At 47.7% G+C, this 14,047-nt stretch overlaps 1 long non-coding RNA gene across 1 annotated transcript; it reads left to right on the forward strand.

The window, feature by feature from the left end:
- The first annotated feature begins 12,494 nt into the window (after window positions 1-12,494).
- On the forward strand, window positions 12,495-13,741 carry LOC113225051. Its single transcript, XR_003309662.1, has 3 exons — window positions 12,495-12,577; window positions 12,777-12,960; window positions 13,507-13,741. It is a non-coding gene; the product is annotated as an uncharacterized LOC113225051 (long non-coding RNA).
- Window positions 13,742-14,047: the final 306 nt, after the last annotated feature.

Genomic DNA, 14,047 nt, shown 5'->3' on the forward strand with positions numbered 1-14,047 from the left:
CTCCAGTTGCACACATAGAAGTGCCATCTTCTCCCTTCTGTTCTTGCGTGTGGGTGAAGGTCCTACTTTTATCTTGCAAGCACCTGACAGGGAATCATGATGACAGACAAGCCACTGCTCTCTCTGGGCCTCAATCTCAGCATCTATAAAATGAGGGACCAGGTGGAGATTACATAGGCCCTTGAGGCATTGAAGTTTTATGAGGCCGTGAGTGGATTCTAAGACGCTGAGGACAGGTTCCCCTCGGCCAGGTGTACCCTGGGCAAATGCAGGTGAGGACAAATTCTTCAGGAATTTTGGGCTCTTTATTGGCCATAGGTTGTGTTTTTGTCAGGCCAATGCTAGATGCTGTATCAAATAAACTTGAAATCATCAAGAGCTTAACGTAAAGTAAGTTTATGTCTTGCTCCCTGAGGATGTTTCTGGTTGATGGGCCGCTCTCCTCCACAGAGTGATTCTGGGATCCAGGCCCCACTGGTCTTGTGGATCTGCCCTCCTCTAAGGCTTCCCAGTCCTCTATATCCACTGGCAGATAAGGGAGGAAGACCAACCAAAGGTACAGAGGCTTCTGAGAATCCTGACTGGCTCACCCCATTGGTGGGAATTGGAGACACGACCCATCATGTTGAAGGGGAGCCTGGGAGATGTAGCCCATGATTTAGCAGTAGTTTCACATATGGGCTGAGGTGGGGTGTAAATTTCTGGTGGACAGCTGGTCCTCTTTGCTGTGGGCTGTAGCCACCACTTCCACATGTCCTGGCATCTGCCCCATGAGAGGGCACCATTGTCACCTGGGGGCCAGGGAAGAAGGATGGTGACTCCACAAAGATGCCCTTTGCTGCCTCAGTTTCTCCAACTGGAAAATGGAGTGACTAAGAGTACCTACTCCCTCAGGCTGATAAACAGTTTAAATGGGATGATGCATGTTAGCACCACCACACATGGTACCTGCACAGTGAAAGTTAATTAAGGAAGGTGGGGAGGGCTGGGGCGGGGGAGTCTGCCTTAGAGCCAGTGAAGCCGGGGAAGAGGCAGTTAACATGAACATGGAAGGGAGGCAGTCTGACCTCTGTCCTAGCAGACATCCTTAAATCCCAGCCTGTGATTCTCATATCTGAGCCCAGCCATAGCCTAGTAAGGTAGAGCTGTGTGTGTATGTGTGCTTGGTTTCAAATCACACAAGCAAAAACAAACTGATACCAAACACCTTCCCTCAGACAGTGAATATGTACACAAAATCACACAGAGAGAAGAGAGAAACAAATAAATAGATTTTTTTTTCCAGAAAAAATGGTGCCGTTTTAGCCATAGATGCTTATGTACTATATTTAGTGTAGGTTTGGCACAATCATATACTGCCTTACATTATTTGAGGGTTTAAGCAAGTATTTCAATTCCAAAAATAATTACCCTGCTAAGAGTTTTGAGAGAGACAAAAATAAGAGATGTGTTGTCCAGCTCCCAAAGAGCCGACAGCGTGGATGGAGACGGCAGCCTATGCGGGCCATTTAAGTAAAAGCCCTGTCCCTGGAATCAACGCTGGCACCACAGCTGGGACAGCTCCAGGGGAGAGCAAGGGATTCTGCCATGATCCAGCAAAGCACTGGTTCCTTTACCAGGTGACATAGTCACCTTCCTGGATGGCCCCTTTGCTTGATGATGGGCTTGGGATGAGGAGGTGATGACACCATGAAATAAGCCTGGCTCAGTGTCATGCGAGCTGGCTTTCTGATCCTCTCTGGGTCATTTGAGAACGGCATGACCTCAACAGTTGTGAGAATCAGAGTCAACCTGTGTAAAGAGTACTTTCAAGGGCCTGACACCTGGTCGACCTTCCACAAGCTGCATGAAGTTCCCACTTGATGCGAAGGGAATGGAATGTTCTGTTAAGCTCTTGGGAACTGCCTACACATTCTAGAGACTGCTGGGCACACAGTAAAGGCTTAATGCATGGTTGAATTGGATCAGTGATGCTGCAGGCCAGTTCTCTCCCTCCCTCCCTCGTCCTTCCCTCTTCTCTCCCTTCTCTTTCATCTCTTCATCCCACTCCCAGCATCCAGGCAGTTGAGACACCCCACATATGGAGAACATCCTTTGCTCTACTGAATTCTCCTGCACTAACCTGAAGGCACCAACCCAGTGGGAGCCAGAATTGGATGTGTCTCCTCCTAACAGGGTGGGAAGCATACAATTTTAGGATTCGCATGGACCTGGATTCCAATCTCAACTCTACCACTTACTCATCACAGCTTTGGATGAGTTATGTAAACTCTCTAAGCCTCAGGCTCACCGTGAGCAAAGTGGGGGAAGTACCTATCAGGAAAATGAATACGGGGGTTCAACAAGACTACAGATGGAAGCACTATGTAGTGATTTTGTAGATATTAAATAACTGTCAGTCCCCTTTTCTTACGTGTAGTTTTTCCTGGGATCTGGGCAGCTCTGCAGCCCCACTTCTGTGCTCCACTCGATTCTCCACCATTGGAACTTCATATTTTTGGTCTTTGATCCTTGTGAAAATACAATGTCCGTTCGGAGAAAACCTGGCAGGCTGTGCATGGTGAAGAGTACAGAGGAAGGAAGGCTGGGGGGCATCAAAAGCAAACTCATAACTACTCTTGGGCTGGATGGCAAGTAGATTCACCCTGACTTCTCATGTCAATCAACTGGTGGAGGCTACTGGGGGTGTTGTATTGAGGATATTGTGTTGAGGAGGATTCCACGGTCACATCCAGCTTGGGGAGAAGGCATGTGTGATCAACAGGTGGTATGTGTGAACAGGGCAGGGAAGTCCTTGGCTCTCGTAGGGTGTGGGGGCAGAGGGCTGAAGAGCCGCAGCCTGGGTGCTTTGGTTCTCGCCCTCCTGTGCTGAGGTTCCCTGTGCTCAGCACTCACTGACTTGTCCCTCCCACCCTGATCATTCCTCCAGGAGGCCCTCCTGATTGCTCTTCCTAAGCATGTCCTGGCCTGTGCTTTGCTTTCTCCAGGCTGGTCCAGCCGCCTGGCTACCGGGCATTGATATTCCTTCACTGTAAGCCCAGCTGCTTCCAGCCAGAGCTGGCTCTTGCCACCAGAGGGAAATGGTTTTGAGCATGCAGCGCCATGCCCCAGCATTCTTCTCCCTGAGCCTCATTACGATATTGTCGATATTCCCCGCGAAAGGGCATCTCTCTCGACGCCTTTGCTTTTTTATTAATGTGTGTGAAGGCAAGTCAAGCCTGATTATCATGAAGACAATTGCTGCAATCCCTCCTGGAGAAGGCTCATCCAGACTGTGTAGGCGGTTTAATTTCAGAGACCCATTAATTGGCAAAATTGCTTAAGCAGCTGCTCTCGGTGTCATTTCAGGACCACTTTGTGAGAAGCAGAGAGGAGGGGAGAGGGAGGGGAGGAAGCAGGCTTCCCGGTGGGCCAGCCTGCCCATCCCCGCGCAGTCCCTCTCTCCCTGGCACACAGACACCAATGTTGAGGGAAGATATGTTATGGCTTGGGCTTGCTACTGCCTGTGCCCCAGTCCCAGGCAAAGTCACTCAGCCCTCAGACGCGCATGCACACACCACCCTTCTCTCCACTGCCTCTTCTTTCTCCAACCATGTTCAGCCAGTAGCAAATTCCCATTCACTTTCAACTTCCAGTTCAGAGTGCCAGCTCCTCCAGGAAGCCTCTTGGGATTTGATCTGCCAAAGACAATTTATTTTTCTCTACTATTACTACATTTTAAAAAATCTGTCAACACTTAGCTATTTCAAAGATCAGGTTATATAATGGACAGGGCTCATGGTGTCTTTACTTCTCTACCCCAAGAACACAGAGCCTGTTATATAACGAATTGACTGAATGAAGGCTTGTTACATAAAATGTGCAATGCTTGGGTTGCAGTGAGGAGACTATACAGTTGTTCATTCATTCAACAAACATGCGCCAGCCATTGTGCTAAGAGTAAGGGATGTGGGGCTCATTGAAGGTCTGATATGCCATCAAGGGATATAGAGCTGGGGACATTCTGGGTAGAGAGATGACATGTCCAGCTCAGCGGATTGGAGAAAGTTTTGCAGGAGACAGGCTCAAGCTGGGCCTTAGGAAAGGGACGGTAGAGTCTTCCACAAAGCAAACAAATAGAAATAGAAAAATGTGTGTGCATGTTCTGATTAATTCTTAGAAGACAGATAATCCTGAAATGAACATGCTTTTAGAAATTATTGGAGCATAGCCAGTATACATAAGGTGCATAAATGTTAAATGGATGCCTCACTAATTTTTATATTAGTATCCACCCATAAATGCCACCCAGATCAAAAACTAGAACATTTCCAGCTCTCCAGAAAGCTCCCTAGTCACTCCAGAAAACTCCTCCTCCTAGTCACTGACACCACTCCACCACAAGTAACTCCTTTGACTGTTGGCACCATAGATTAGTTTTGAATGGAATCACAGTAATCTTTCCCATAAGGCTTCTTTTGCTCAACCTTTTCTGTGAGACTCATCCATGTTGTGTGTGGCTTTTGGAATAAATCGGCTTTTAATAAATGCCTCCTGTGAACCCAATTCTAGCAACACCCAGTTTACCCTTCCTTCTTGCTAACAGAATTCCAATTTATAGGAGGTAGTAAAATGTGCAGCTAAAGGACTACATTTCCCAAGCTTCCCTGCAGCCAAGGGTAGCCAATGAGATGTCCATGGAACCCCCTCAGTAGGGCTCCTGGAAAACTCTGCAGGGGATTGAGTGGGCTGGGAGGCCTCTCTGCCTCCTCCTTTTTATGCCTGGTATATGAGTGTGATTGGAGCTCCAACAGCCGTCTCCGGTCATGAAAAGACTTGAGAATAGGGCCATGCGATAATTGGAACAGAAAGCTAACAGAGCCTGGACCCCAATGGCATCCTGGAGCCTCCACATGAGTCCTGGACTGCCTTCCTCCAGGCTTGCTTAAGCCACTGTTACTTAGGTTGTTGGTTATAGGCAGGAGAACTTAATCCTAACAGTTAACCAAATTAGTGCATAAAACCTTCCCATGGCATGCAGAATAAAATCCAAATTCTTTGCTGCGGCTCGTATAGTCCTGAGTGATTTGGTTCCTGGCTTTTTTTCTGATTCTTCTCCTTCCAATCCCCCACTTGCTATCCACTCACATGGACCTTCTTTCATCTCCTTAAATAGCTCCTTAAATACTCCTTAAATAGCTCCTTTTTTGCCCCAGGGTCTTTGCACAAGCTATCTTTCCAGTAGGAGCACTCTACATCTGCCTGCTTTCTCCTCCTCTTTCAATTTCACCTTAAGTGCTGTCTCTTTAAAGAGGCTTTCCCTGAGCACCTGATCTAAACTAGACGTCCCTGGCACTTTTCATCTTGGCACTTATCCCACTTGGTAAGTGGCTTATTTGTTCAAAGCCTGTTTACTTCCACTAAATCCTCTGTACTATGAGGGCAAAGATTGCAATTCTGTTTTGTTAACTTTAAGGTCCCCTGAGCCTACCATAGTACCTGACACATGGAAAGTGCTCCATAAACATTTCTGAATGAGTGAATAAATGAATGAATTTGAGAGAAATGCAAAGGAGACTATAGCTCCCAGCTCTACAATAAAGGAGACTACAGATCTCAGCTCTATAATAAAATAAAAGCAATAATGCATGTAAGATACCAAGATGAACAAAACAAACAGAACTTAGAAACCAAGACCAGATTGGTGGGTGGATATCAAGGACTTATACAAACATGAAATGTCCTGAGGCTCCAGAAAAAGGGAGGGGAGAGTCATCAGGGAAAGCTTTGAAGGATGGGGACAATTGTACTAAATAAAAGTGTGAAAAGCAATCAGCGTACAGAAGAAAGTCTATTATCTACAATTGAGTTCATCTGTGAGTAACAGAAGTGCCAAAACAACAATGGCTTAAGGAAGACACAAGTTTGTTTTACTCTCATATAAAATAAATTAAGTTACTAGGGACCTAGGTTATTTCTGTCTTGCTTCTGCACCATCTTTAGTGCATTGCCTCATGGTTTAATATGGCTGCTTATGCTCCAGCCACTACATTCAGAATCCACTCACCAAGAAGAAAGAAGGTAACAAAGAACTTATGCTAAGATTTTTTAACATTTCGTTGGACAGAACCTATTATATAGTCTCTTCTAGTTTGAGAGGAGGCTGGGAAATATAGTCACGATTCTGAGCCCAGATAAATGTCAAGGCTCTATTATTAAGGAAGCAGGGGCCGGGCGCGGTGGCTCAAGCCTGTAATCCCAGCACTTTGGGAGGCCGAGACGGGCGGATCACGAGGTCAGGAGATCGAGACCATCCTGGCTAACATGGTGAAACCCCATCTCTCCTAAAAAATACAAAAAACTAGCTGGGCGAGGTGGCGGGCGCCTGTAGTCCCAGCTACTTGGGAGGCTGAGGCAGGAGAAGGCGTAAACCTGGGAGGCAGAGATTGCAGTGAGCTGAGATCTGGCCACTGCACTCCAGCCTGGGCGACAGAGCAAGACTCCGTCTCAAAAAAAAAAAAAAAAAAGGAAGCAGGGCAGAGTGGATACTGGGGTAAGCCACTATAGTATCTACCTTAGGACAGGGAACTAATTCCATTTGTGGAGGTGTGGCAGATTGCAAACAAGGCCACAATGCCACTATTCACAATATCAAAGACTTGGAACCAACCCAAATGTCCATCAATGATAGACTGGATTAAGAAAATGTGGCACATATACACCATGGAATACTATGCAACCATAAAAAAGGATGAGTTCATATCCTTTGTAGGGACATGGATGAAGCTGGGAACTATCATTCTGAGCAAACTATCACAAGGACAGAACATCAAACACCGCATGTTCTCACTCATGGGTGGGAATTGAACAACGATAACACTTGGACACAGGGTGGGGAACATCACACACTGGGGCCTGTCGTGGGGTTGCAGGAGGGGGGAGGGATAGCATTAGGATATATACCTAATGTAAATGACAAGTTAATGGGTGCAGCACACCAACATGGCACATGTGTACATATGTAACAAACCTGTACACATACCCTAGAACTTAAAGTATAGTTAAAAAAAAAAAAAAAGAAAGGAAAAAAGAAAAAAAAGAAGGCCATAGTGCGTTGTTGTTCCTCTCTCAAAAGTAGAGTATATTTCCCCACCCCTTTATCTGGGCTGACCTGTGACTTGCTTTGACCAATAGCATGTAGCAAAAGTGACAGTGAGGCTAGGCCTCAAGGGGCCTTGCAGCTTCCACTCTTGCTGCTTGTTGAACACTGTTGCCATATACACAGGCCTGAGCAAGCCTGCTGGAGGGTGAGGAAGCACAGGAAGAAAGATCAAGGCGCTCCAGCTGATAGCTAGACAACCACCAGGTATGTGAGCAAGGCTATCTAGGACCAGCCAGCCCCCAGCCAACCTGCCAAAACGTGCAAATGAGCAGAACTAACCATCAGACTTGTGAGCTGAATCTACTGCTGTTTAAGTCACTGAGTTTGGGTATGGGTCCTCACCCAGCAATAGATAACTGATATGGGTGAAAAGGCTACAGGTGAGGACACATTGGAAGTGTTTGGGGTTGTGAGTGGAGAGGAAAATCCTTAGGAGGCTGATGTCAAGATTGTTTCTCCCAAGTAACCCCACTGATGTTTGTTTAATGCACTGATTCCAAAATGAGAGTGTCTTCCTGAGAGTCAAAATTCTTCCAGTTAAAAAAGCCCTGTAAGAAGGATTCAGGAGTCTCAGGCTCCAAAACTCAACAGTCCACAGCTATGGTGGGACCCGAAGCAAGTTCCAGCCCTTCTCCAGTCCTCATGGCCAGCCATGGTGTGGACTTCGGAGGTTACGCAGTAAGACCAAGTCAGCTGACATGGAAGCAAAGAAGACCAAGCTGGGACTCAGAGAGATGAGACATGGCAATGCAGCGTTGGAAATCCAACAGTGATCCCTGAGCAGTCAAAGGAACATTTGCTGGAGACAGAAGGAAGAAAGAGGGCTCAATGCAGCCTCCAGCACTGCCTTCCTCTGGGGGTCTTTTGTGCTCCTTAAAGGTGATATTTGCCACCTCCTCTTGTCTTTTCCTAGCAGAATCACAGAGACCCAAAACAAAAAGTGATTGTTCTGCCTAAGGCCACTCAGTGAAGAGATGACAAAGCTCACCTTCAGTTGCATCTCTGGATTTTACTCTACTGCATTCCCTACCACTCTAATTGTCTTGCCCCCAGGAGCCAGAGTGATGGTTGGTATAGGACCCCTGTGGCCCCAGAGCTCCAGGATATCTGTGATGTACCAGGTCACCCCTCCATCCAGTTGGGATTGGGCCCTGGATCTCCATAGGTCCTCCACATCAAAGGGGCAGACAGCCAAGGGACACCCCGGTTCGCTGAGGAATGACTGCATCACTGCATGCTCCCATGGCCACACAGCTTTCCTCCCAAAGTGGGAGGCGATCAGTCCCGGTCTCCCCAAATCCAGCTCTGGGCATGAGACACCAGACCAAAGCATAGCCCTGCCTTCCCATCCCCAGGAGGGGAGTGGGCACATCTGCTGCTCCTCTGCCCAGTAGCCTGTTGAACTCAACTCCTAGGGGCTACACTCCCTGCCCTAACTACCAGTTAGAGGGGCTCATCTGCTTTCCTGGCTTCTGCCCACATCCCTGGTCAAAACCCCTGGCCCAGCCGAACTTTGTGATCAGCAGTGCCCCTGAGAGTGAAGGAGCAAATGGTCAGTGCTCAAATTCCAGCTCTGTTACTTGCTAGCTGTGTGATCCTGGGCACTTTAGTTAACCTCTCTGAGCCTCATATGTAAAACCATCATGATACTACCCCACTCACAAGGTAGTCGGAGAGATTCAAAATTAACCTTCTAACAAGAAAATGTATCATCGCCGATCATTCTGGAAAGTAGGGGGTACCTGTGCCCAATAATGTGTGTTATTATCAGCATCCGCACTCGCTGGTCTTCACTCTCTACCCCCAGGCTATCCCTGGGAACTACATTTCCCAGGATCCCTTGCCTGCTGGCTTCCTGTTAGATTCAGCCAACAGGAGACACTGGTGGGAAATTAGAAGGCAGGAGGGAGACAGAAGGCATTTGTTGGCTCCTGGCAGAGACCCTTTGTCACTATTGCAGGCTCCCCAGTGGGGAGGAGGAGGGAGCTCCCAGCAGCTGGGGCTTGTAGGCCCCATTGCCCAGAACAGGAGCAGCTTCCTCCTGGTTTAGGGGTAAGAACCCTCTTCTTCCTTTTGCCCCCTGAGTATTTTAGCCCCCTTGTGACCAATTCCCCTCATTAAATCTGCTTGAATTCCTGCCTGGGCATAGATAGATGCCATGGACAATGGATGCCCATGTCTGGAGGATTTCTCACTTACCCTGTGCATCCTCCACTGAACCGTAGCTCAGGCCCTCCAAAGTGCCAGAGCCACCTAGGCACCACCACATGACTGACACTCAGAGCAGATCCAGACTCAAGCCTCAGTTTACCTTATTTCTGGGATCAATGACTCAAGACCTTGGCCCTCCTCTCCAGAAGAGGACCCAGCCTTTCTGTTCTAATTAGTCAGCTATCACACAACAACATCTCAGTCAACCATGGACCACATATACAATAGTGGTACCATAAGACTATAATCCCAAATTGTTACTGTACCTTTTCCATGTTTAGCTATGTAGACTAGGAGTAATAAGCTATACCATTAGCCTAGGTGTGTAGTAGGCTACACCACTTAGGTTAGAGTAAGTACACTCTATGATGGTCACACAATGATGAAATTGATGCATTTCTCAGAACATATCCTTGTTGTTAAGTGACACGTGACTGCACTTTCTCCCACCAGCTCCAGCCTTGGCCCCGGCAATCCTCAGCTCACTCATTCCCCACCCCTGTCAGGTGCTCCCAGCCATTCTGGTAGGACAGAATCCTAGAATGCGTACAGCTTCCTGCCAACCCCTTTGACAAAGCAGTAAAGAGAACAGCTCTGCTATGAGGAAGGGTGCCCAGCACAACTCAGAGGTTACTCTGGGGCTGGATCAGCCCTGCAGAGTTCTTCTAGTCCAGCCTTTGCTCATCAGAATGGCAAGATATTATTAAGCCCATTGTTCAGATAAAAACAATGCTGTGTTAGTCCATTTGCATTGCTATACAGGAATACCTGAGACTGGATAATTCATGAAGAAAAGAGGTTTATTTAGCTCATGGTTCTGCAGGCTGTCCAGGAAGCATAATGCTGGCATCTGTTTGTGGTGAAGTTTCAGGAAGCTTCTCCCAATCATGGCAGAAGGCAAAGGGGAAGCCAGTGTGTCACAAGGTGAGACAGTGAGCAGGAGAGAGAGGGAGGAGGTGCCAGGCTCTTTTAAACAACCATATTTCATGTGGACCCACCATGAGAACTCACTCATTACCACAAGGATGGCACCAAGACATTGATGAAGGACCCGCCCCCATGACCCAATCACCTCCCACCAGGCCCCACCTCCAACCTTGGGGACCACATGTTACCATGAGATTTGGAGGGGACACAGGTCCTAATCACATCAAATGAGCCTCAAAGTGACTTGCTCATGGCTGTCTTCTGGGAAAAGCTTCCATCTGCCGTCAGCACTCATCACTTCTTCCTATCAGTTCCTGACAACTTCTCTGCCCTATTTCAGGTGTTCTTGGAGTTGACATGCCCCTTAGCAACACACAGCCCCTCAACTCAGGCTGAGTCCCATATTTTGGACTTTTCCAATCTTGAATCCCAACACAACACAATATCCTGGATTCTATCTCTGTCAATTGCTATTTTCCACCAAGGAAGTGAAAAACTAATTCATACTGAAGTATCATGGGTCAGTGTGTCCTTTCTTCCTTAGAAACACATTTGTTTCTTAGCTGAGGCCTTCAGCAGGGCCTTTCTCTCCAGCTGTGCAGGCTGTGCACTGCACCACCCCAGTGGATCTCATCCATGGCATGGGCCACGTGAATAGCCCTCCTCATCCACCTAGAGTTGTACAATGAACATTTAGACGGTGCCCTGCCTTTCCAGACACAATGTTGAATCCAAAGGAACACATTGCTAGAAAGAGCTCATGACAGGGGCTTAAGAGACCCAGGCCTGACCTGGGATTTCACATGAGCCATTGACTCTCTATGGAATTCTGTTTCCTCTCCCAAAAAATCAGAGCTCTGCAAAATATATCTGTGCAGAACTGAATACCTTAAAATATTTATGCACACACTTTCTCACCCAATCACACAATAGACAAGGCAGGCCCCATTCTCCCCATTACAAAAAGGAGTGAACCGAGGACCAGAGTATTGAGGACTCGCCCAGCATCTCACAGCTCCAGAGGACTGGAGCCTGACCTTGGACCACATCCTCAGGCTCTCCACCGAGTCCTCTCACACTGACATGGGGAGGAGCAGCTTTCTAAGCTCTAAAGTTGTGTGAAGGTTTGTGCCCAAGTGGCGCGTTGGCCATCTCTGGCAGCACCACGGCCAGGGTCATGCCGCCTCGGGAGTCCATCGACTCACTCCCCGGAGGTGGCTCCGTCTCCAGCTTCGGCTCAGCGTTGGCTCCTCGAGGTGCCAGGTGGCATCCCGACATTTCTTCCGCCTTCCCCAAGCCTGGCAAGTGGAGCCCAAAAACAGATGCCTAGCACCTTGTTCTTGGCGAGAATGACGGATTTTCGAGTCCCCTTCCAGGAGCCGAGCTCGCTTCCCCGGCGTACATACTGTGTCAGCCCTTCCTGAGCTAGTGAAAATAAACAGTGTCATTATCCCTCCGCTGGCTGCTGCGCAGTCTATCTATACCACTTAAGACACGGGATAAATGACTTCTCAGTTTCATAATGAAAGGAATATTTCATTTTGCAGAGCTGAGGAACTGTTTATTGAGCATAAAAACAACATTTATACTGTGTTTTGATAATAAACTGATCTGGAAGTTGGTTCATTTAGGTGATGACTTGGATGTGACTCACTCATCTCCTCGGGAGTTGGTGTGGGTGGGGAGTGCACGGACCCTGTGAGCTAGGGGGTCACAGGGCCCTGAAACACCCTTCCTATTTTCTGTGTTCATACTCAGAGTCTTCACAATGATCCTAGGAGATGGCTGTCATTACAATTTACAGGTGGGGAACTGAGGCATGGAGAGGCTAAGTAGCTTTCTCAAGTCATAGGTCTAGTAAATGGCAGAGCTGTGAATTAAATGTAATCAGATAGGCTGAGCACGGTGACTCATGCCTGTAATCCCAGCACTTTGGGAGGCCAAAGTGGGAGGATCACTTGAGATCAGGAGTTCGAGACCAGGCCGGCCAACATGGTGAAACCCCGTCTCTACTAAAAATACAAAAATTAGCTAGGCATGGTGGCGGGTGCCTGTAATCCCAGCTACTTGGAAGGCTGAGGCAGAATTGCTTGAACCCAGGAAGTGGAAGTTGCACTGAGCCAAGATTGCACCACTGCACTCCAGCCTGGGTGACAGAGTGAGATCTATCTCAAACAAACAAACAAACAAACAAAAGAAGTAGACAGGCTCCAGAGCCCACTCTCTTAAATATTTTGCTGGAGATTTGTTCTCAGCCTAAGAGAAGTCTAGAGCATGGCAGGAATACACCAGCAGGAGGTGAATGAGAGACTTTTACAGTTTATGAACATTGAGCCCAGCACTTGGTCTTTGCCCCAGCATTGCTCTGCAGTCCTGATCGCAGTTTCCTAAAAATGGAGCCAGTGGGGGAGTGGGTGCTGGGACCTTGCTCCAGAAGACTCCCTCTTTCAGGCTCCTCCTGTCCCTGCTTTTTGCAGGCAATGCCTCCCATTCACAGGTTCTGCCTCTGTAGCTCTGGACAGTTACACTCAGGCCCTTCACAGGACTCCCTGCTCAGAAATGATGGAGCCGTCCTCACTGTTGGATATGACCCTGCCTCCACCCCTTGCTGATGAGGGTCCCTGCTGGAATCTCCACTCTGCCAGCACCTCCCCCATCGATGCTCTCGTTCATTCACGAAGGTACCGGATAGGGAGTTTATGGTAATACTTGCAGCCACCGGGTGTTGCTAGGTGCCAGGCACTGTACCAAACAATTTTCATAGGTTATTGTTCATCTTTACAGTAACCATTGAAAGTTAGGTATGACTTTCCTTGATTTAAATAACAGACTCAGGAAGGTAAACTGACTTGACTAAGGCCACACAGCTGGTAGCTAACAGAGAAGAAATGCAAATCCAGGCCTGTCCTCTCCCAGGCCCTTGGGCTTTCTCTATTGTGTCTCCTCTCAAAGGCTTCAAGAGTGAGGCCAGATTAGACAGATTGTGCTGGGTTTCCTGCCCTTTACCCTCTACTCCAAAAAAAGTGTCTGAATTTCCTCTCACTGTCTCAGTCTGTCCCTCAAGTAGACTGAATAATGGCCCCCAAGAATATCCACATCCTAATCTCCAGAATTTGTGAGTGTCGCCTTATATGGCAAAAGGGACTTTGCAGATGTGATCAAATTAAGAATTTCAAGAACAGGTGATTGTCCTGAATTATCCAGGAAGACTCTACCTGTAATCACAGATATCCTTCAAAGAGAGAGACTTGACTGCAGAACAGAGGACGGCAATGTGACATCAAAAGAAGACACTGGAGAGATGTGGCCAGGAGCCAAGGAATGCTGCCAGCCACCTTAGATGGTAGAAGAGCCAAGGAACAGGTTCTCCTCTGGAGCCCTCAGAAGGAAGCACCTCTGTTGACACCTTGATATTAGCCCTGTGAGACTCATTTTGAACATCTGACCTCCAGCATTTAAGAGAATAAACGTGTGTTGCTTTAAGCCACGAAACTGGTGGTAATTTGTTATAGTAGCAATAGGAAACTAATACAGTGCTATTCAGTCCAATCTTCTAGGGTGGTCCTGATGCCAAAACAAGTGTCCCGTGGACTCCATAGATACACTCGAATTTGTCACTGTCCCAGTATAGAGTCAGGAAACCCTATCTCTATTTACGTAGTGTTCCACTGAGGAGAATCCGGAAGTTCAGAGAGGGGAAGTGACTGCTTAAAATCCATCTGAAGTTAGCAGCGATGAAGATGGGAGTCAAACCCAGTGCCTCTTGCT

The sequence above is a fragment of the Piliocolobus tephrosceles genome, chromosome 6 (genome assembly GCF_002776525.5).
Source record: "Piliocolobus tephrosceles isolate RC106 chromosome 6, ASM277652v3, whole genome shotgun sequence".
NCBI classification, from domain to species: Eukaryota; Metazoa; Chordata; class Mammalia; order Primates; family Cercopithecidae; genus Piliocolobus; species Piliocolobus tephrosceles.